Consider the following 23,680-nt stretch of genomic DNA (forward strand, 5'->3'; position numbering starts at 1 on the left):
TATCACCGATACGAAATATACAATCTAAAGAAATATACTGGCACATTCTAATAATACTGAAAGGTTTATCATTTTTTGAGTGACAAAAGGAGCTCTACTTGTAAAGCGTCTAATGTGGACTAGTCACTGAATATTATGTGAAACGTCAGTAAAACCCATAGAACAGTACATGCCAAATGTCTTGCTCTGACTTTTCTTTGTCAAAGTCTGTTAAGCTGTACCTACATAGAAGAGTGAATAAGGGCTTATCAAAGCCTCTTTTACTAACTGAACAGAGGTTTTGGTATTCAGAATTTGATGTCTAGAAGAGAAGGCTACGTGGGTAAAATTCTTATACAGTACCTTACCCATTTTTGAGAATCAAACGTTATTGCTGAGATTTACTGTAGATGTTACAACTCTATAAACACAATTAACTCCTGGAACTCCCTTCTGTGTTCTTTGCCAGACTTTGTTAGTCTATGTTTCTTATTTAGAAGAAAAGGAAAAGAGCATGGTACTCTATAGTGTACATCTATCTATATATAGAAAACTCAACGTGTGTGTATGTATGTGTGTATGTGTGTATTTATATTCCAGCATCACACCCGAACGGCTAAAGATATTAACATGAAACTTGGTACACATGTTACTTAAATGTCAACAACAAACATAGGATAGTTAATTTAACCCTTACTCACCCTCCATTTGCCAGGGTCGGAGTTTTTGTTTAAAGCCCCATACAAGTCTATGGGAAATATATGTTACTGCATAACTTCCAAACGGCAGGAGATATTTTGATAATACTTGGTCACATGTTACTTATATGTCCACTTAAAATATAGGATAGTTTGTTTACCCTTAACTACCCCCATTTGTGAGGGTCGGGGTTTTTGTTTAAAGTCCCATGCAAATCAATGGGAAATGTATGTTCCCACATAACTTCCTTATGGCTGGAGATATTTCAATACCTGGTACACATTTTACGGGTCGGGATATGAGGATGGGGTATGAGGACAGGATAGGAGATCGGGATAGGAGGTCGGGATAGGAGGATGGGATATGAGGTCGGGATAGGAGGTCGGAATAGGAGATTGAGATAAAAGGACGGGATAGGAGGTCGAGCTATGAGGACGGAATTTGAGGAAAGGATAGGAGGTCGGCATATGATAACAGGATATGAGGATGGGAAATGATGAAGGGATATGAAGACGGGATATGAGGTCGGATATGACAACGGGATATGAGGTTGAGATATGAGGACGGGATATGAGGTTGGGATATGACAACAATATATGAGGACGAGATATAAAGTCAAAAGCTTCCTCCTTTGTTGATTTTCCTCCCCAACAATGATTAGGAAGGAAAAACCAGGCAATGCCGGGTATTCAGCTAGTCTATATATATAATACTCAATGTGTATGTATGTATGTGTGTGTATGTGTATGTTCCAGCATCACGTCCAAACGGCTAAAGATATTAATATGAAACATTGCACACATGTTAATTATATGTCAACAACAAACATAGGATAGGTGATTTAACCCTTACTCAACCCCATTTGACATGGTCAGGGTTTTTGTTTAAAGTCCCCTACAAATTGTCACGATTCGGCTGGCTGGAGGGGGATCCTCTGTGCCAGAGAGGGATTGGCGTAGACCGTGTCGGTGGACCGGTTCTAAGTTGCTACTGGTATTCACCAGAGCCCGCCGCAAAGCGGGATGGTCTTGCAGCAGAGGTAGCAACCAGGTCGTATCCACCGGCAACGGCTCAACCTCTCTGACTGCTGAGATAAGCGCGGTACAAGGGAGTAGACAAGAGCAAGGTCGGACGTAGCAGAAGGTCAGGGCAGACAGCAAGGATCGTAGTCAGGGGCAACGGCAGGAGGTCTGGAACACAGGCTAGGAACACATAAGGAAACGCTTTCACTGGCACAATGGCAACAAGATCCGGCAAGGGAGTGCAGGGGAAGTGAGGTATAAGTAGGGAAGTGCACAGGTGAAGGTACTGATTAAAACCTCATGCGCCAATCAGTGGCGCACCGGCCCTTTAAATCGCAAAGACCCGGCGTGCACGCGCCCTAAGGAGCGGGGCCGCGCGCGCCGGGACAGCACAGACGGGGAACGGGTCTGGTAAGCGAGTCGGGATGCGCATCGCGAGCGGGCGCGTCCCGCATCGCGAATTACATCCCGGCTGGGAACATTATCGCAGCGCATCCGGTCGGCAGGTCTGACCGGGGCGCTGCGAATAGGAGAACGCTGTGAGCGCTCCGGGGAGGAGCGGGGACCCGGAGCGCTCGGTGTAACAGTACCCCCCCCCCTTGGGTCTCCCCCTCTTTTTGGAACCTGAGAATTTGAGGATAAGATTCTTGTCCAGGATGTTGTCCTCAGGTTCCCATGACCTCTCCTCTGGGCCGCAATTCTGCCAATCAACCCAAAAATTTTTTTTACCTCTGACCGTCTTGGATGCCAGAATTTCTTTCACCGAAAAAACGTCAGAGGACCCGGAAACTGGAGTGGGAGAAACAACTTTGGGAGAGAAGCGGTTAAGGATGAGTGGTTTAAGGAGAGAGACATGGAAAGCATTGAGAATACGGAGAGAAGGAGGAAGGAGTTTGTAAGAGACAGGGTTGATTTGGCACTTGATTTTGAAAGGACCAAGATAACGTGGTCCCAGTTTATAACTGGGGACACGAAAGCGGACATACTTGGCGGAGAGCCATACTTTTTCTCCGGGAGAAAAAATGGGGGGAATTCTTCTTTTCCTATCGGCATGTTTTTTCATCCGGGATGAGGCCTGTAAGAGAGAATTTTGAGTCTCTTTAAATATGGTGGAGAAGTCCCGAGTCACCTCATCAACAGCGGGCAAACCAGAGGGCATGGGAGTGGGAAGGGGGGGAAGAGGGTGACGGCCGTACACCACGAAGAATGGGGATTTAGCGGAAGATTCAGAGACTCTGAAATTGTACGAGAATTCGGCCCATGGTAGAAGATCTGCCCAGTCATCCTGGCGGGAGGAAACAAAATGTCACAAATAGTCACCCAGAACCTGATTAATTCTTTCTACTTGCCCATTGGATTGGGGATGATAAGAAGACGAGAAGTTTAATTTGATTTTGAGCTGATTACAGAGGGCCCTCCAGAATTTAGACACAAATTGAACGCCTCTATCCGAGACGATATGTGTGGGCAGCCCGTGAAGGCAAAAAATGTGTATAAAAAATTGTTTCGCCAACTGAGGCGCAGAAGGAAGACCTGGAAGAGGGATAAAATGTGCCATCTTGGAGAATCGATCAACGACCACCCAAATAACTGTGTTGCCATGGGATAAAGGTAAGTCAGTAATAGAGTCCATACCAATCTGAGACCATGGTCGTTCAGGAACAGGCAGAGGATGGAGGAAACCAGCAGGCTTCTGGCGAGGGGTCTTGTCCCGGGCACAGACTGTACAAGCCCGCACGAAATCAACAACATCAGCTTCCAGGGTAGGCCACCAATAAAATCGAGAGATGAGCTGGATGGATTTTTTGATGCCAGCATGGCCTGCGAGGTGTGAGGAGTGTCCCCACTTGAGAATCCTGAGGCGCTGACGTGGAGAGACGAAGGTCTTCCCTGGAGGAGTCTGTCTGATGGAAGCTGGAGAAGTGGAGATCAGACAATCCGGAGGAATAATGTGTTGCGGGGAAGCTTCCACTTCAGAGGCATCCGATGAACGAGAGAGGGCATCAGCCCTAATGTTCTTGTCAGCAGGGCGAAAATGAATTTCAAAGTTAAAAAGGGCAAAGAACAACGACCACCTAGCCTGGCGAGGGTTCAACCGATGGGCAGACTGAAGATAAGAGAGATTCTTGTGATCAGTGTATATAATAACTGGATATTTGGATCCCTCCAGCAGGTGCCTCCATTCCTCAAGTGACAATTTTATGGCCAGTAGTTCTCGATCACCAATGGAGTAGTTTTTCTCCGCTGGAGAGAAGGTTCTAGAAAAGAAACCACAAGTAACAGCATGCCCGGAAGAATTTTTTTGTAGGAGTACTGCTCCAGCTCCCACCGAGGAGGCGTCTACCTCCAGCGAAAAGGGCCTAGATGGATCAGGTCTGGAGAGTACGGGAGCAGAAGAAAAGGCAGTCTTGAGATGATTGAATGCGTCTTCCGCTTGAGGAGGCCAGGACTTAGGGTTGGCGTTTTTCTTGGTTAGGGCCACGATAGGAGCCACAATAGTGGAAAAGTGCGGAATAAATTGTCTGTAATAATTGGCAAACCCCAAAAAATGTTGGATAGCATGGAGTCCGGAGGGGCGTGGCCAATCCAATACGGCTGATAGTTTATCTGGGTCCATTTGTAGTCCCTGGCCAGAGACTAAGTATCCTAGGAAGGGAAGAGATTGACATTCAAAGAGACATTTTTTCCATTTTGGCATATAATTGATTGTCCCGAAGTCTCTGAAGAACCATGCGGACATGCTGGCGGTGTTCTTCTAGGTTAGCAGAAAAAATCAAGAATATCGTCTAGGTAAACCACAACACAGGTATATAGAAGATCACGAAAAATTTAATTTACAAAGTCTTGGAAGACGGCAGGGGCGTTGCAAAGCCCAAAGGGCATAACCAGATATTCAAAGTGTCCATCTCTGGTGTTAAATGCGGTCTTCCACTCGTCCCCCTCCCTGATGCGGATGAGATTATATGCACCTCTTAAGTCCAGCTTGGTAAAGATGTGGGCGCCTCGTAGGCGATCAAAGAGTTCTGAGATAAGAGGTAGGGGATAGCGGTTTTTTACTTATTTTATTAAGTCCGCGGTAATCAATGCAAGGGGGTAAGGAGCCGTCTTTTTTGGAAACGAAAAAAAATCCAGCTCCGGCAGGGGAGGAAGACTTGCGGATAAACCCCTTTTTTAAATTCTCTTGGATGTACTCCGACATGGCTTGTGTTTCCGGAGCAGACAGAGGATAGATTCTGCCCCGGGGTGGAGTAGTACCAGGGAGGAGGTCAATAGGACAGTCATAAGGCCTGTGAGGAGGCAAAGTCTCTGCTTGTTTTTTGCAAAAAACGTCAGCATAATCCAGATAGGCCTTAGGGAGACCAGATATCGGAGGAACCACAGGGTCTTGACTGACAGTACAGGGAGCAGGCTTAAGACAGTCCTTGTGGCAAGAAGTTCCCCAGTTCTTGATTTCCCCGGTGGTCCAATCGAGGGTTGGGGAATGGTGTTGAAGCCACGGTAATCCAAGGAGAATTTCCGAAGTGCAGTTAGAGAGGACCAGAAATTCAATTTTTTCGTGACAGAGGCGATTTAGAGGGGTCTGGCGAGACTGGTCACCGGGATGTTGAACCTGTTGATGAAAGAGGCCAAAATTAAATTTCCTGCAGATCCGGAATCCAAGAAGGCCATAGCTGAGAAGGAGAAGGTAGAAGAAGAAATCCGTACAGGCACAGTAAGACGTGGAGAAGCAGAGTTCACATCAAGAGCTGTCTCACCTTTGTGCGGAGTCAGTGTGCGTCTTTCCTGACGTGGAGGTCGGATAGGACAATCCTTCAAGAAATGTTCGGTACTGGCAGAGTACAGGCAAAGGTTCTCCATGCGGCGTCGTGTCCTCTCTTGAAATGTCAAGCGAGACCGGTCAACTTGCATAGCCTCCACGGCGGAAGGCACAGGAACGGATTGCAGTGGATCAGAGGAGAGAGGAGCCGGGGAGGGAAACCGCCTCGTGCGAACAAAGTCCATATCCTCGGAAAAACGCATGTCAATGCGGGTGGCAAGATGAATAAGTTCATGCAGGTTAGCAGGGATTTCTCGTGCGGCCAGCACATCTTTGATGTTCCTGGATAGGCCTTTTTTAAAGGTCGCGCAGAGGGCCTCGTTATTCCAGGACAATTCGGAGGCGAGAGTACGGAATTGGATGGCGTACTCGCCAACAGAAGAATTACCCTGGACCAGGTTCAGCAGGGCAGTCTCGGCAGAAGAGGCTCAGGCAGGTTCCTCGAAGACACTTCGAATCTCCATGAAGAAAGAGTGTACAGAGGCAGTGACAGGATCATTGCGGTCCCAGAGCGGTGTGGCCCATGACAGGGCTTTCCCAGACAGAAGGCTGACTACGAAAGCCACCTTTGACCTTTCAGTTGGAAACTGGTCCGACATCATCTCCAAATGCAGGGATCATTGTGAAAGAAAACCACGGCAAAATTTAGAGTCCCCATCAAATTTGTCCGGCAAAGATAAACGGAGGCTGGATGCGGCCACTCGCTGCGGAGGAGGTGCAGGAGCTGGCGAAGGAGATGGTTGCTGAAGCTGTGGTAGTAGCTGCTGTAGCATCACGGTCAGTTGAGACAGCTGGTGACCTTGTTGCGTTATCTGTTGCGACTGCTGGGCGACCACCGTGGTGAGGTCAGCGAAAACTGGCAGCGGGACCTCAGCGGGATCCATGGCCGGATCTACTGTCACGATTCGGCTGGCTGGAGGTGGATCCTCTGTGCCAGAGAGGGATTGGCGTGGACCGTGTCGGTGGACCGGTTCTAAGTTGCTACTGGTTTTCACCAGAGCCCACTGCAAAGCGGGATGGTCTTGCAGCAGAGGTAGCAACCAGGTCGTATCCACCGGCAACGGCTCAACCTCTCTGACTGCTGAGATAACCGCGGTACAAGGGAGTAGACAAGAGCAAGATCGGACGTAGCAGAAGGTAAGGGCAGGCAGCAAGGATCGTAGTCAGGGGCAACGGCAGGAGGTCTGGAACACAGGCTAGGAACACACAAGGAAACGCTTTCACTGGCACAATGGCAACAAGATCCGGCAAGGGAGTGCAGGGGAAGTGAGGTATAAGTAGGGAAGTGCACAGGTGAAGGTACTGATTAAAACCTCATGTGCCAATCAGTGGCGCACCGGCCCTTTAAATCGCAAAGACCCGGTGCGCACGCGCCCTAAGGAGCGGGGCCGCGCGCGCCGGGACAGCACAGACGGGGAACGGGTCTGGTAAGCGAGTCGGGGTGCGCATCGCGAGCAGGCGCGTCCCGCATCGCAAATCGCATCCCGGCTGGGAACATTATCGCAGCGCACCCGGTCGGCAGGTCTGACCGGGGCGCTGCGAATAGGAGAACGCTGTGAGTGCTCCGGGGAGGAGCGGGGACCCGGAGCGCTCGGCGTAACAATATGATAGTTAAATTAACCCTTACCTACACCCTTACATAAAAGATGGGTTTTTGTTTCAAGTCCCATGCAAGTATATGGGACTTCCGATACCTTACTCCACAAGCTCCGCACTGCATCTTCTGGTGAATGTGCCAATCCACTCCCCATCTCACAAAGACATGCACACATTTTAAGCCCCACCCCTTTTATTATCTACCCTTTTTGTGCATGGGTCTGGCTTGCAAATCACGCCCAGTCCCACAAAGCCCCATCCCCTTCTATTTTCAGCTTACAATATCTTCAACACAAATCAGTCCCACCTGAGGACAGGATATGAGGATGGGAAATAAGGACGGGATATGAGGTCAGGATATAAGGTTGGAATAGGAGGGCAGGATATGAGGATGGGATATAAGGACGGTATATGAGGTCGGTTTATGAGGTTGGGATATGAGGACGGGATATGAGGTCGAGATAGGAGGACAGGATAGGAGGACAGGATAGGAGGTCAGGATATGAGGACGGGATATGAGGTTGGGATAGGAGGTCTTTAGAGATGAGCGAATCGAAGCACACAAACCAGAATTCATTACGAATTTCATGAAATATTCGATTTGCAACGAATGCAAATATCGCCGCGATTCGATCGCGCAAATCGGTTCATTAAACTTCATTTTACTGCGCTCCAGGCTATTGGAGATCTAAAATGACAGATCCACGTGTGAGTACATGGGGCAGGGGATTATGGGAGGGCGGGAAACAGCGGGGGGGAAAGAAAGTAGGCGGGATGACCCTGCATCACATCTGAGATGCAGCTTATCAGCATTCATTGACCCCTGTGATGTCAAAGCCCTATATAATCGGCAGCCATCTTTCCTCTCTTCATTTCGTCTATGCACTCAGAGATAGAGAGAACGGGACTGCATGTGTCTGACTAACTTATACCACAGCGTTACACTGCAACTGCTAGTCATAGGGGAAAGAAAGGAGTGCAGAGTGCTTTGCTGTTCACACTGAGAAGGATCATTGATAGCTAAACCGTCATTCATGTTACTGTGCATTGCGGCAGAGAGGGGCAGATAGCTGTTAGCTGCCTCATACAGATCAACAAGCTGCCTGAACTTTATCAACCATCTTACCACCTCATTTTTCAGAGCAATTCAGTATTTTTTTTTGGTCCACAAATCATCTGCTGCTCAGAATTGTGTGACAGAGTGCAATTTAGGGTTTAATCCCTGTATTTATTTTTATTGTGGTGCTGCACTGTTGGGTCCTGCTGCTGTTCACAAATACATTATTTTTCAGCAGACTGTAGTGCATTTGTCTGCCCTCATACGTGCATAACACATGCCTACATCAAAGCAGTCTTCTATTCTGTATCTGTAACAAGTCTAGATACAGGGAAAGTCCTAACTCCTGGCAAAAGTAATCAGCTGCTGATGTTGTTAAAAAATACTTATTTTTTCTGTGTATTGTTGCGTATATTATTGCCCTCATCAGTGCATACCGCATAGCTACATCCAAGTATTGTACCATTTTTTACCTGTTAATCTGTCAAGTGGCTACATACTGTCAAAGTCCAAACAATAGTATTCACCGGCTGGTGTTTTACAAAAATACAGAGTATTTTCTGCGTATAGTTGCGCATATTACTGCCCTCATCAGTGCATACCGCATAGGTACATACAAATATTGTACCATTTTCTACCTGTTAATCTGTCAAGGTGCTCCATACTGTCAAAGTCCAAACAATAGTATTCTCCGGCTGGTGTTTTAAAAAAATACAGAGTTTTTTCTGCGTATAGTTGCGCATATTATGGCCCTCATCAATGCATACTGAAAATACAGAGTATTTTTTGCGTATAGTTGCGCATATTACTGCCCTAATCAGTGCATACCGCATACGTACATCCAAGTTGTGTACCATCTTGTACCTGTTAATCTGTCAAGGGAATAGATACTGTGAAAGGACAGCCATAAGTAATCACCTGCTGCTGTCCTAGAAAAATACTGTTTAAAGAGTAGTGTAGCGTATTGTAATACCCTCATATATGCACTAAGTATGTCAGGCAGATAAGTGCCAGGACATGCACAGAGGAGTGGCAGAGGCCTAAATACTTCAGGCAGAGTTGGTAGCAGACTAGGGGCGAGTGGCAGCAGGAATCGCAGCGAGAGGCTCCCGTTATCAGCCAGCGGTCGTGTCTCGACCAGCAACCCAACTGCCTTCGTCGATTGGTTAACACGCTCATCCACATCATCACAAGTGACATCTGACAACCCCAGTCAACAGTCGGTGGGTTCCTCAGACACAACCCTCAGTTGGCATGGCCCGGGAGCAGTCCATGTCCTCCCAATGCCTTTGTCCTATGCTGTTCCCTCTCCTAGAGAAGTATCTTATGCTGTGGGTTCAGCTCCACTATTTACTGAGGACAATCTAATAGAGGACAGTCAGCAGCTACTGGCCAGCCAAGAAGGGGAGGAGACATGCACTGCTTGCTCCGTTAGTGATGCGGAGAGTGACGTGGGAGGCGGTGTTGCAAGGGTTCAGGGTCCTGAAGCAGACACTGTTGGGGAACCTGAGGAGGACATCAGTGACGTATACACACCTGTTGATGATGATGAAGCCGATCGCAATTGGGAACCAAGTGCAGAAGGGGCTTCATCATCATCAGGAGAAAAGAGTTGCAGGTTGCCCTTGAGGCAGCAAGGCGGTAGCACGGTTGGCAGTCAGCGTGGTGGCAGAAGTGGAAATTCAGGAGCCAAATGTGCCCGGGGGAGACCAACTGCTTCGCAGCAGCCTACCTTTCCGGGAGGTAGTGGAACAGATGACGCCAGAAGCAGTCAATTAGTGCGGACTGCAGGTTTGAAAATCAGCTACTCGGCGGTGTGAAAGTTTTTCATCAGGCATCCGGAGGAGGTTCATGTAGCCACATGCAAGATCTGTTGGCAGAAGGTGAAGCGTGGCCAGGGTCCCAATGTCCCCTGCGTCAACACATGCTTCGCCACCATAAAGCGGCCTGAGAGAACCGTGGCTCCGATGTAATGGTCCAGCCTGCTGCATCAACCGGTGGCCATCCGCTCCCTCCTTCATCCAGCCAAGGCTCCACCACCTCAGCCGAAGGGAGCTGTGTGTCAAACCCTCCTTCTGTCACTCCTGCTTCTCCCGCTTTTAGTCAGCCATTCTGCCAGCAATCCATCGGCGAAGCCATGTCCAAGAGACAACAGTATGCGCCCACTCATCCAACGGTACAGAAGTTGAATGTGCTCCTGTCCAAGTTGCTCGTGTTGCAGTCCCTCCCTTTTCAAGTGGTGGACTCTGCACCTTTCAGAGAATTGATGGCTTGTGCCGAGCCGAGGTGGAGAGTCCCAAGCTGTCATTTCTTTGCGAAGAAGGCAGTACCAGCCCTGCATAAGTTTGTACAAGAGATGGTGGGCCAGTCCTTGAGCCTGTCGGTGTGTTCAAAAGTGGACCTGTAACTACGGGCAGGGACAATACTTGTCTTTTACGGCCCACTGGGTAAATGTGGTTCCTGCACAGCCACAACAGCAACTTGGACAGGTCACACCGCTTCCTCCTCCATGCTCTCGCTCCCAGGCAGTTGGTCCTGTTACAGTGTGCGACGCCGCCTCCTCATCCTCCACCGTGACCTCGGCCTCCACTGCACGTCCAAATCTCGGGGGCCCTTCAGCATACCATGTGTGCAGGGCACGGCGGTGTCACGCTGTTCTTCACATGGTTTGTCATGGCAAAAAGTCTTGGAAACAATGGTCGGTGAGGGCAATGGAGACGTTGCACCTACATCTCACGGCCACATGTGGGGGCTTTTTATATTTGGTCCTTCGTACCCACACGCTGGGGTCCGGAACACTCAAAGTTTGATTTAAATTTCAAATAAAAAAATGATGGCGCTTTTTGAAAATTTTCTAAAATTGTTGTGTTTTTTGGGGTGGATTGTGAAGCCCTTCTGTGTACTCGTGCATCAGCCAATTCAAGGCTGTGTCATTCAGGCAATATATGGTTTATTAATGCTGCTGTGGGGCCTGGGTCTGGGAATTTCAAATTTTCTCATAGGTAGCACCCGCTATCCAAAATCTTTTTCAAAAATGTCAAAAATTTTGTTTTTTTGGGGGGGGATTGTGAAGCCCTGCTGTGTACTCGTGCATCAGCCAACTCCAGGCTGTGTCATTCAGGCAATATATGGTTTACTGATGCCGCTGCTGGGCCTGGGTCTGGGAAATTCAAATTTTCTCATAGGTAGCACCCAATATTCAAAATCTTCAGTTTAAATTTCTTAATTCATCTTTTAATCTTAGGGATTGTGAAGGCCTACTGCCTACTCATGCTGCTGGCAACTCCGGGCTGTGTCATTCATCCACTATATGGTCTCCTCATGCTGCCAACACCTCCACGCTGTGTCATTCAGCCCCTATATGGTCTCCTCATGCTGTCAACATGTCCACACTGTGTCATTCAGCCACTATATGGTGTCCTCATGCTGCCAACCCCTCCATGCTATGCCATTCAGCCACTATAGGGTCTCCTCATGCTGCCAACACCTCCACATTGTGTCATTCAGCCACTATATGGGCTCCTCTTACTGCCAACATGTCCACACTGTGTCATTCAGTCTCTATATGGTGTCCTCATGCTGCCAACACCTCCACGATGTGCCATTCAGCCACTATATGGTGTCCTCATGCTGCCAACACCTCCATGCTATGCCATTCAGCCACTATAGGGTCTCCTCATGCTGCCAACACCTCCACATTGTGTCATTCAGCCACTATATGGGCTCCTCTTACTGCCAACATGTCCACACTGTGTCATTCAGTCTCTATATGGTGTCCTCATGCTGCCAACACCTCCACGATGTGCCATTCAGCCACTATATGGTGTCCTCATGCGGCAAACACCTCCACGCTGTGTCATTCAGCCACTAAATGGTCTCCTCTTGCTGCCAACATGTCCACTCTATGTCATTCAGTCACTATATGGTCTCCTGACACTGATGCCACCACCAGGCTCTGTCATTGTGCTGCTGTGCGGCAGTGATTCTAAAAGCGATGGCGGTAATCTGCATATTATTCTGAATAATAGTATTATTTCACTACCCCAGCACACTCCATATGCATTTTAGAACACAGCAAAGTGTTCTATACCCCTATAGAGGCTGTATGTAGGCTAGAAATTGCCTTTTTTAATATAGATTCACCACGAAAAAATTTGTATCGAAACAAACTTTTGGGGAAAATTCGGCAAATCGGCCGAATCGAATTTTTGAAAAGTTCGCTCATCTCCAGAGGTCAGGATAGGTGGTCGGGATAGGAAATCGGGATAGAAGGTAGGGATAGGATGTCGAGATATGAAGTCTGGATATGAGGACGGGATATGAGTACAGGATATGAGGTTGAGAAATGAGGTCGAGATAGGAGGTTGAGATATGAGGATGGGATATGGGGTTGGGATATGACAACATTATATGAGGACAGGATATGATGTCAAGCTTCCTCCTTTGTTGATTTTCCTCCCCAACCAGGATTAGGAAAGAAAAACCGGGCAACTCTGGGTACTTAGCTAGTTGTCTAATAAAAACTGTGTGCAGAATCAGCTTACCAGTTTGGATAGAGAAAGATTTTTGATATCAAATAATCAACCGTTGCTTTTCTTGCTTGACCGAGTTGAGATGGACACCTGATAACCAAAGGAAACTATGATAATAAATAACATATTATAATTACAAAATTGCAGCTACATTGGACTTGGTAGAAGGCCCGGATTGGCCTACCGGAATACTGGGAATTATTCTGGTGGGCGGCTGTGCCAGGGGCCACTTTGGGGCTGGATTAACGTAGGGGCTCCAGGCCCCTACATGAAAATAGGTCCAGCGGGCTACTCAGGCGGCCCGCCTAGGCCGCCTGGCACCGACGATAAAGAGGGCCGGCCCTGCACTGTCCCAGGCCGGCCCTGCTTTATACTTATGGCCCTGGGTGGGCGGCTGCCTGGGAGAGGTGCTTTGAACTCCGGCGTGGTGCGTTGCTGCGCTTAGACGTGAGGTCACGTCACCGTGGGGGTGACGTGACCTCACGTCCAAGCGCAGCATTGCAACGTCAGAGTTTACTGTGCCACCGATCAGTGTGCCTGCCGCCCTGGCTGCTCTCTCTCTCTCGTACAGAGCCTCGCTTGTCCTCAGATACAGAGCCCTGCTTGTCCTCAGGTACAGAGCCCGCTTGTCCTAAGGTACAGAGCTCCGCTTGTCCTCATGTACAGAGCCCCGCTTGTCCTCATGTACAGAGCCCCGCTTGTCCTCTGGTACAGAGCCCCGCTTGTCCTCAGGTACAGAGCCCCGCTTGTCCTCAGGTACAGAACTCCACTTATCCTCAGGTACAGAGCCCTGCTTGTCCTCAGTGTACAGAGCCCTGCTTGTCCTCAGTGTACAGAGCCCTGCTTGTCCTCAGTGTACAGAACCCTGCTTGTCCTCAGTATACAGAGTCCTGCTTGTCCTCAGGTACAGAGCCCCGCTTGTCCTCAGGTACAGAGCCCCAATTGTCCTCAGTGTACAGAGCCCTGCTTGTCCCCAGTGTACAGAGCCCCGCTTGTCCTCAGGTATAGAACCACGCTTGTCCTCCTGCTTGTCCTCAGGTACAGAGCCCTGTTTGTCCTCAGGTACAGAGCCCCGCTTGTCCTCAGTGTACAGAGCCCCGCTTGTCCTCAGTGTACAGAGCCCCGCTTGTCCTCAGTGTACAGAGCCCTGCTTGTCCTCAGTGTACAGAGCCCCGCTTGTCCTCAGTGTACAGAGCCCCGCTTATCCTCAGTGTACAGAGCCCCACTTGTCCTCAGTGTACAGAGCCCCGCTTGTCCTCAGTTTACAGAGCCCCGCTTGTCCTCAGTATACAGAGTCCTGCTTGTCCTCAGGTACAGATTCCCGCTTGTCCTCAATGTACAGAACCCCGCTTGTCCTCAGGTACAGAGCCCCGCTTGTCCTCATTGTACAGAGCCCGGCTTGTCCTCAGATACAGAACCCCGCTTGTCCTCCTGCTTGTCCTCAGGTACAGAGCCCTGTTTGTTCTCAGTGTACAGAGCCCCGCTTGTCCTCAGTGTACAGATTCCCGCTTGTCCTCAATGTACAGAGCCACGCTTGTTCTTAGTGTACAGAGCCCCACTTGTCCTCAGGTACAGAGCCCCGCCTGTCCTCAGATACAGAGCCCGGCTTGTCCTCAGGTACAGAGCCCCGCTTGCCCTCAGTGTACAGAGCCCCGTTTGTCCTCAGTGTATAGAGCCCCGCTTGTCATCAGGTACAGAGCCCTGTTTGTCCTCCGGTACAGAGCCCCGCTTGTCCTCAGGTACGGAACCCCTCTTGTCCTCATGTACAGAGCCCTGTTTGTCCTCCGGTACAGAGCCTCGCTTGTCCTAAGGTACAGAGGCCCGCTTTTCCTTAGTGTACAGAGCCCTGCTTGTCCTCAGTGTACAGAGCCCTGCTTGTCCTCAGTGTACAGAGCCCTGCTTGTCCTTAGTGTACAGAGCCCTGCTTGTCCTCAGTGACTGCACCTAATGTGGGGAACTATACTGCACCTAATGTGGGGGAACTGTACTGCACCTAATGTGGGGGAACTATACTGCACCTAATGTGGGGGAACTATACTGCACCTAATGTGGGGGAACTATACTGCACCTAATGTAGGGAAACTGTACTGCACCTAATGTGGGGGAACTGTACTGCACCTAATGTGGGGGAACTATACTGCACCTAATGTGGGGGAACTATACTGCACCTAATGTGGGGGAACTATACTGCACCTAATGTGGGGAAACTATACTGATCCTAATGTGGGGAAACTATACTGATCCTAATGTGGGGAAACTATACTGCACCTAATGTGGGGGGAACTGTACTGCACCTAATGTGGGGGGAACTGTACTGCACCTAATGTGGGGGAACTATACTGCACCTAATGTGGGGAACTGTACAGTACCTAATGTGGGGAAACTGTACTGCACCTAATGTGGGGGAACTGTACTGCACTTAATGTGAGGGGAACTGTACTGCACCTAATGTGGGGGGATCTATACTGCACCTAATGTGGGGGGAACTATACTGCACCTAATGTGAGGAAACTAATATGCTTTAAAATGCATGATTTTACCTTTTATGAACAAGAAAATAACGATGTGCTGGTATAATGACGCAACACTATGGGGCTGGTATGTAATTTTTTCCAGGGCTGGTTTTCACACCCAGTCCAGCCCTGCTTGGTAGAGATAGAAAACAGAGACCTAGCAGGTTTATCTAAAACTTATGATACAACACACTGTGGTGCAGGACTTGCCACATATAGCATTAATGCTACACTGGTCCTGCTTCAGTGATCTACCTCCATCAGCATCTGACTTATTATTTTGTTATTTTTTGCAAGTATCGCAAGGTCATTTATTCAGTGTAAATGGGAAGCATAATGAATAATGCACAATTTCCAACACAGCAGCTGCATGGGAACTCTATGGCCACATGTGGCTTTTCTCAGCTATATAAACGGAAATCCTAGTCTAGATAACCAGGGACCATAATCACCTGCTGATCACTGGGATGGTTGTTTATAAAAAAGAGTTTTATTCATAAGAGTACTCCACCTCATCCCTTCAAAGTTATACTTATATCAGAACTAAGATTTACACTACTTATTGGTATGATTTTGACATTGTGGGGATATTCACATGTGACATATTATCCAGGCATTTCTAAAATGAATACACAAAAGAAAAAAGAAAAAAAGTCATCAACAAACTATCTGATCAGGGTAGGTACCCAGGCATATGGCAACACCATGTACTGCACTATGGTTCGTCTGTTTCTTTACCTTATTTTCCTATAGAAGCATTACTTTCCAGGGAAAATGTCCCAGTACTATGGCTTGCAATGCGGTACAATATTGGCAAACATAGTCCAAAAAATGGTGAATGGAAGAGCACTGTGAAGCAACTTAAAATCAGGACCAATAGACAAGATTGGCCGTCGCCTAGAGTGCTCTCTTGCGGTGGCGCCACTCCGTCCCTGCAAAAAAGTTTACAGGGACTGGGCTGCTAGAAGAGTGCAGCGGCAGCGCCACTTCACTCAGGGACACCACCCCCCTCCCTCCGCCTGGGCTGGCAGAAGAGCGCTCCTCACCCAGGTGGCCAAGTCCTGCTTCCTGACAACCCCTCCGCTACTGTTAATGAAATGGCAGCTGACACCCTCCAATCACAGAGCTCCCTGTGCAACCAATACCCCACCTCCCACGCACAGTGCCAACACCCCCCAATCCCAGAGCTCCCTGTGCATGCTGGGAGTTGTAGTTTTGCAATAGCATGAGGCCCCCTGGTTGGGAAAAGCTGTGATGAATATATAATGGATGGGGGGGGGGGGTTATTGCATATATATATATATATATATATATATATATATATTACTTGAAAAAGGCCACATGGGTGGCTGAAACGTAGCTCTTTGGAAATTGGATAAACCACCTTTATATTGACTTCAGTGTGCTGCAGCAACTCTTGTTGTGTATATATATACCATGGATGGTGGGGGAGGGTTATTACATGTACAGTATATACGCTGTGTTTATATATATATATATATATATATATATATATATATATATACACACGTTTATATAGTGTATGTAATCTATCTATCATTACAATATGATAGCAGGGGAAAGACTGAAAAACTGTAGAAACTGCTATTCAATCACAGTATGGTGGTATTTTTAAGCTATGATATGGCGTTGTTATTCAGCCACGGTATGGCAGCACTGTTCTGTTCTGGTATGGTGGTGCTTTTCAGTGACAGCATGGCGGTATTGTTCTGGTATAATATTGTTATTCAGTCATAGTATGACGTTATTGTTCTGTTCTGGTATGGTGTCGTTATTCAGTCATGATATGGCAGTATTGTTATTTTCTGGTATGGTGGCTCTATTCAGTCATGGTAAGGCAATATCGTTCTGTTCTGTGTTCTGGTATGTCATATATATATATATATATATATATATATATATATATATATATACACAAAAAAAGAGGATTGCAGCAGCACACATTGGTCAAAAAAATTGAGGCTCTTAGCGCACTTTTTGATCAAAACGTGTCCCCCATCCACCACGGGGAGGTGGCCTCATTTAGGATGGGAACCTAGCACAAATTCTGAGCCTAACACTCAACTATCCACTCACCTCTGCTGGGCATATAGCCTCTGACTGGGTGACATGCTGGATCCATTTAAAACTCCACCTGTGAGAAAGGGGGAGGGGTGCACAGCTAAACAGGGTGCCATTACCCCCTGAATTGTACATACAAGAAAAAAGAAAGATAGCCGGCACAACAGCCTAATACACGGGTGCACACTGCCATGGCATCAGAGTATACAAAAAAAGAGGATTGCAGCAGCACACATTGGTCAAAAAAATTGAGGCTCTTAGCGCACTTTTTGATCAAAACGTGTCCCCCATCCACCACGGGGAGGTGGCCTCATTTAGGATGGGAACCTAGCACAAATTCTGAGCCTAACACTCAACTATCCACTCACCTCTGCTGGGCATATAGCCTCTGACTGGGTGACATGCTGGATCCATTTAAAACTCCACCTGTGAGAAAGGGGGAGGGGTGCACAGCTAAACAGGGTGCCATTACCCCCTGAATTGTACATACAAGAAAAAAGAAAGATAGCCGGCACAACAGCCTAATACACGGGTGCACACTGCCATGGCATCAGAGTATACAAAAAAAGAGGATTGCAGCAGCACACATTGGTCAAAAAAATTGAGGCTCTTAGCGCACTTTTTGATCAAAACGTGTCCCCCATCCACCACGGGGAGGTGGCCTCATTTAGGATGGGAACCTAGCACAAATTCTGAGCCTAACACTCAACTATCCACTCACCTCTGCTGGGCATATAGCCTCTGACTGGGTGACATGCTGGATCCATTTAAAACTCCACCTGTGAGAAAGGGGGAGGGGTGCACAGCTAAACAGGGTGCCATTACCCCCTGAATTGTACATACAAGAAAAAAGAAAGATAGCCGGCACAACAGCCTAATACACGGGTGCACACTGCCATGGCATCAGAGTATACAAAAAAAGAGGATTGCAGCAGCACACATTGGTCAAAAAAATTGAGGCTCTTAGCGCACTTTTTGATCAAAACGTGTCCCCCATCCACCACGGGGAGGTGGCCTCATTTAGGATGGGAACCTAGCACAAATTCTGAGCCTAACACTCAACTATCCACTCACCTCTGCTGGGCATATAGCCTCTGACTGGGTGACATGCTGGATCCATTTAAAACTCCACCTGTGAGAAAGGGGGAGGGGTGCACAGCTAAACAGGGTGCCATTACCCCCTGAATTGTACATACAAGAAAAAAGAAAGATAGCCGGCACAACAGCCTAATACACGGGTGCACACTGCCATGGCATCAGAGTATACAAAAAAAGAGGATTGCAGCAGCACACATTGGTCAAAAAAATTGAGGCTCTTAGCGCACTTTTTGATCAAAACGTGTCCCCCATCCACCACGGGGAGGTGGCCTCATTTAGGATGGGAACCTAGCACAAATTCTGAGCCTAACACTCAACTATCCACTCACCTCTGCTGGGCATATAGCCTCTGACTGGGTGACATGCTGGATCCATTTAAAACTCCACCTGTGAGAAAGGGGGAGGGGTGCACAGCTAAACAGGGTGCCATTACCCCCTGAATTGTACATACAAGAAAAAAGAAAGATAGCCGGCACAACAGCCTAATACACGGGTGCACACTGCCATGGCATCAGAGTATACAAAAAAAGAGGATTGCAGCAGCACACATTGGTCAAAAAAATTGAGGCTCTTAGCGCACTTTTTGATCAAAACGTGTCCCCCATCCACCACGGGGAGGTGGCCTCATTTAGGATGGGAACCTAGCACAAATTCTGAGCCTAACACTCAACTATCCACTCACCTCTGCTGGGCATATAGCCTCTGACTGGGTGACATGCTGGATCCATTTAAAACTCCACCTGTGAGAAAGGGGGAGGGGTGCACAGCTAAACAGGGTGCCATTACCCCCTGAATTGTACATACAAGAAAAAAGAAAGATAGCCGGCACAACAGCCTAATACACGGGTGCACACTGCCATGGCATCAGAGTATACAAAAAAAGAGGATTGCAGCAGCACACATTGGTCAAAAAAATTGAGGCTCTTAGCGCACAATATTACAGAGGGGAAAAACTGTGGAAAACTGTTATTCAGTCACAGTATGTTTTTTAGATCAAGGGCCAGACCTTGGTGTTTTGCCTTGGATGGCAAAAATCCAAAGTCACTGAAGGGATGTTTGAAAAAGATTCTATTGTTGAGATAAAATGTTTCTGTAACTAGATGGGTTAACAAACACATATTTTTTCATGATTTAGATGTCCGGTCTTCCACTTCTTCCTTCACATTAGAATATTGCCAAATAAATAGATAGGATGTTCATTGGTGCTAGGAATACTTTCTGCACTGCAGCTGCTAGTCACAAAAGTGGAGCTCGGCTCACCACTAAGTATGCAACAAACTGAAGTAAAAAAAAAAAAGAAAAAAAGATCTTAGCGCTCAATAGGACTTAACCCCTTAAGGACTCAGCCCATTTGGACCTTAAGGACTAAGGCAATTTTATTTTCACGTTTTCGTTTTTTTCCTCCTCCCCTTCAAAAAATCATAACTTTTATATTTTCATCCACAGACTAGTATGAGGGCTTGTTTTTTGCGCTACCAGTTGTCTGTTGTAATGCCATCACTCACTTTACCATAAAATGTATGGCGCAACCAAAAAGATACTATTTGTGTGGGGAAATTTAAAAGAAAACCGCAATTTTGCAAATTTTGGAAGGTTTTGTTTTCACGCCGTACAATTTATGGTAAAAATGACGTGTTTTTTTATTCTCTGGGTCAATACGATTAAAATGATACCCATGATTATACACTTTTCTATTACTGTTGCGCTTAAAAAAAATTGCTAACTTTTTAACCAAATTAGTACGTTTAAAATCCCCCCATTTTGAAGACCTATAACTTTTTCATTTTTCTGTATTAGCGGTGGTATGAGGGCTCATTTTTTGCGCCGTGATCTGTACTTTTTATTAATACCATATTTGCTTATACAAAACTTTTATGACATTTTTTATAAAAAAAAAATTTTGGGAACAAAAGCAGCTATTTTGGCTATCTTTTTTTTTTACGTTCACGCCGTTCACCGTACGGGATCATTTACATTTTATTTTAATAGTTCGGATATTTATGCACGTGGCGATACCAAATATGTATATAAAATAATTTTTTTACACTTTTTGGGGGGTAAAATAGGGAAAATGGTACAATTTACGTTTTTATTGGGGGAGGGGGTTTTTCAAATTTTTTTACTTTATTTTTTACTTTTTTTACTTTTATTTTTACACTCTTATAGTCTCCATAGGGGACTATTTATAGCAATCATTCGATTGCTAAGCCTGTTCAGTGCTATGTATAGGACATAGCACTGATCAGGGTTATCGGTCATCTTCTGCTCTGGTCTGCGGGAAGGCAGATCAGAGCAGAAGACCCCGAAAGGCAGCGGAGCCAGGTGAGGGTACCTCCGTCTGCTGTGCAGGATGATCGGATCGCCGCGGCAGCGCTGCGGGCGATCCGATCATCCCGTTAAGTGACTGCGATGCTGCAGATGCCGTGATCTGTATTGATCACGGCATCTGAGGGGTTAATGGCAGACATCCACGGGATCGCGGGGGTCCACCATTACCAGCGGGTTCCTGGCTGCGATCCACAGCCGGGACCTGCCGCGCTTGATGCCGGCATCGCTCTGATGCCCGCGGTTATGCTTACGTCCTGGTGCGTTCAGTACCACATCACCAGGTCGTACATTTACGTCCTGCGCCGTTAAGGGGGTTAGAGGGATATTCCAGGAAAAAAAAATTATTTTTTTATATCAACTGGCTCCAGAAAGATATGTAAATTACTTCTATTAAAAAATCCTAATCCTTCTAATAATTATCAGCTGCTGAAGTTGAGTTGTTCTTTTCTGTCTGACAACAATGCTCTCTGTTGACATCTCTGCCTGTCTCAGGAACTGCACAGAGCAGAATAGGTTTGCTATGGGGATTTGCTTCTACTCTGGACAGTTCCCAAGACAGGTGTCATCAGGTAGGGCTTAGACAGAAAAGAACAACTCAATTTCAGCAGCTTATAAATACTGAAAGGATTAAGATTGTTTAATAGAAGTAATTTACATATCTGTTTAACTTTCTGGAGCCAGTTGATATATATATAAAAAAAAGTTTTTTCCTGGATAACCCCTTTAACCTCTTAAGGACTTAGGGTGTACCTGTACGCCCTAAGCCCAGTCCCGGTGTTAAAAGCGGGGTCACCCCGCATTACACCGGGTCGGTCCCGGCTGCTAACGATAACTGGGACCTTGGGCAAACAGCGCGCAGCATCGATCGTTGTGCCGGACGCTGTTAACCCTTCAGAAGCGGTGATCAAAGTTGACTGACGCATCTGAAAACGGAAGTAAACGGTTCCCGGCAGCTCAGTTGAGCTGATCAGGACATCGCGATAAAATCGCGATGTTCCGATCAGCTGGGACGCAGGCAGAGGTCTCCTTACCTCTCTCTGCAGTGTCCGATCGGGGATTGATTGCTCCAAGCCTGAGCTACAGGCTTGAGCAATCGAGCCCCTATCTGACTGATCCCTGCAAAGCTAAGGCTTTGCAGGGATCAACATAGGAGATCAGTGTGTGCAGTGTTATAGCTCCCTATGAGCTATAACACTGCAAAAAAAAGTGGAAAAAAAAAAAGTTAACAAAAGGTCATTTAACCCATTCCCTTTTAAAAGTTTGAATCACCCCCCTTTTCCCATAAAAAAAAACTGTAAATAAAAATAAACATATGTGGTATCGCCGCTTGCGAAAATGTCCGAACTATAAAAATATATCATTAATTAAATTGCATGGTCAATGGCGTGCGCGCAAAAAAATTCCAAAGTCCAAAATAGTGTATTTTTGGTCACTTTTTATATCATGAAAATGTTTTTTAAAAAGCGATCAAAAAGTCTGATCAATACAAAAATAGTACCGATAAAAACTTCAGAACACGGCGCAAAAAGTGAGTCATCATACCGGCCTGTACGCGGAAAAATAAAAAAGTTATAGGGGTTAGAAGATGAGAATTTTTAACATATAAATTTTCCTGCATGTAGTTATGATTTTTTTCCGAAGTACGACAATATCCAACCTATATAAGTAGGGTATCATTTTAACCGTATGGACCTAAAGAATAAAGATAAGCTGTTATTTTTACCAAAAAATGCACTGCGTAGAAACGGAAACCCCCAAAATTTACAAAATGAAATTTTTTCTTCAATTTTGTCGCACAATGATTTTTTTTTCTGTTTCGTCGTGGATTTTGGGGTAAAATGACTAAAATGTCACTGCAAAGTAGAATTGGTGGCGCAAAAAATAAGCCATCATATGGATTTTTATGTGCAAAATTGAAAGCGTTATGATTTTTAGAAGGTGATGGGGAAAAAATGAAAATGCAAAAACGGAAAAACGCTGAGTCCTTAAGGGGTTAAATCTAGATATAATTACACCCTTTAATAACACACACATATATATATACCACAAAACGATAGTGAAAGTAAAGCTAGCTCACTTTAAATCGTTCCCTTTCTCAAAGTTCTGGGAAATTTGCACAGCAATCATTAAACTATAGTGCACTTCGCAAAACCCAGACCCTCCTCCTGGTTTGCAAGAATTATCTGTTGATGGTACATAACACTGGGAGAAACTGTCTCGGCCGGAGGTGTTCTTAACCAGCGTTTCCACACTGATAGTAAGAAAGTATTTGTGCTCAATTATAGGCATTATGGGTGCAGACCAAGAAGCCTCCTATGTGTTTTGGAAGGGAGGGGGTGCCTTCTTTCATTAGGGATGGATTTGCATTGATTGACTGATCTCTTTTATAGTTAAGATATGGATAGTAACAGTAGTACTTGTTGTTACAATGTGTATCCTAGGGATCACAAAATGATGTTAAGTATGTTAAGTGCCCCCCAAATTTTGTGACATAATAACTCCCACATTTTTTAAGCCATGAAAAGGGGGAGCTCTGTAATACTTGTTGTTACAATGTGTCTCTCAGGGATCTGAGGAGAACCTGGAGCAGAGGGCCTTCTCCTCATGTACCGGGTAGAGCAGCCAGCTGGTAATAGATACATTTACTATTGTTACTATCCACATCTGAACTATAAAATAGATTGGTCAGCCAATGCAAACCCATCCCTGACAAAGGAAGGCTTCCTTCAGAGCTGAGTTTTTTCTCTGTTAGCCCTAGATCTACTCCCCTTTTTTTTGTCAGTGTTCAGCTTTTCTCTGTGGGCAGTTTTTCTGGCTTTTTTAACCTTTGGCAAAGAGCTGTTATAAGCAGGGGAAGCCCCATCAGGCCATACGTTTCCACTGTAGAGGATGGACTGGAGGTGGAAGATGGGTAAGGGAACCATCCTCCACCATTTTAGCTCACCAAAACTGTGATC

The sequence above is a fragment of the Hyla sarda genome, chromosome 7, assembly GCF_029499605.1.
Source record: "Hyla sarda isolate aHylSar1 chromosome 7, aHylSar1.hap1, whole genome shotgun sequence".
Lineage (NCBI taxonomy): Eukaryota > Metazoa > Chordata > Amphibia > Anura > Hylidae > Hyla > Hyla sarda.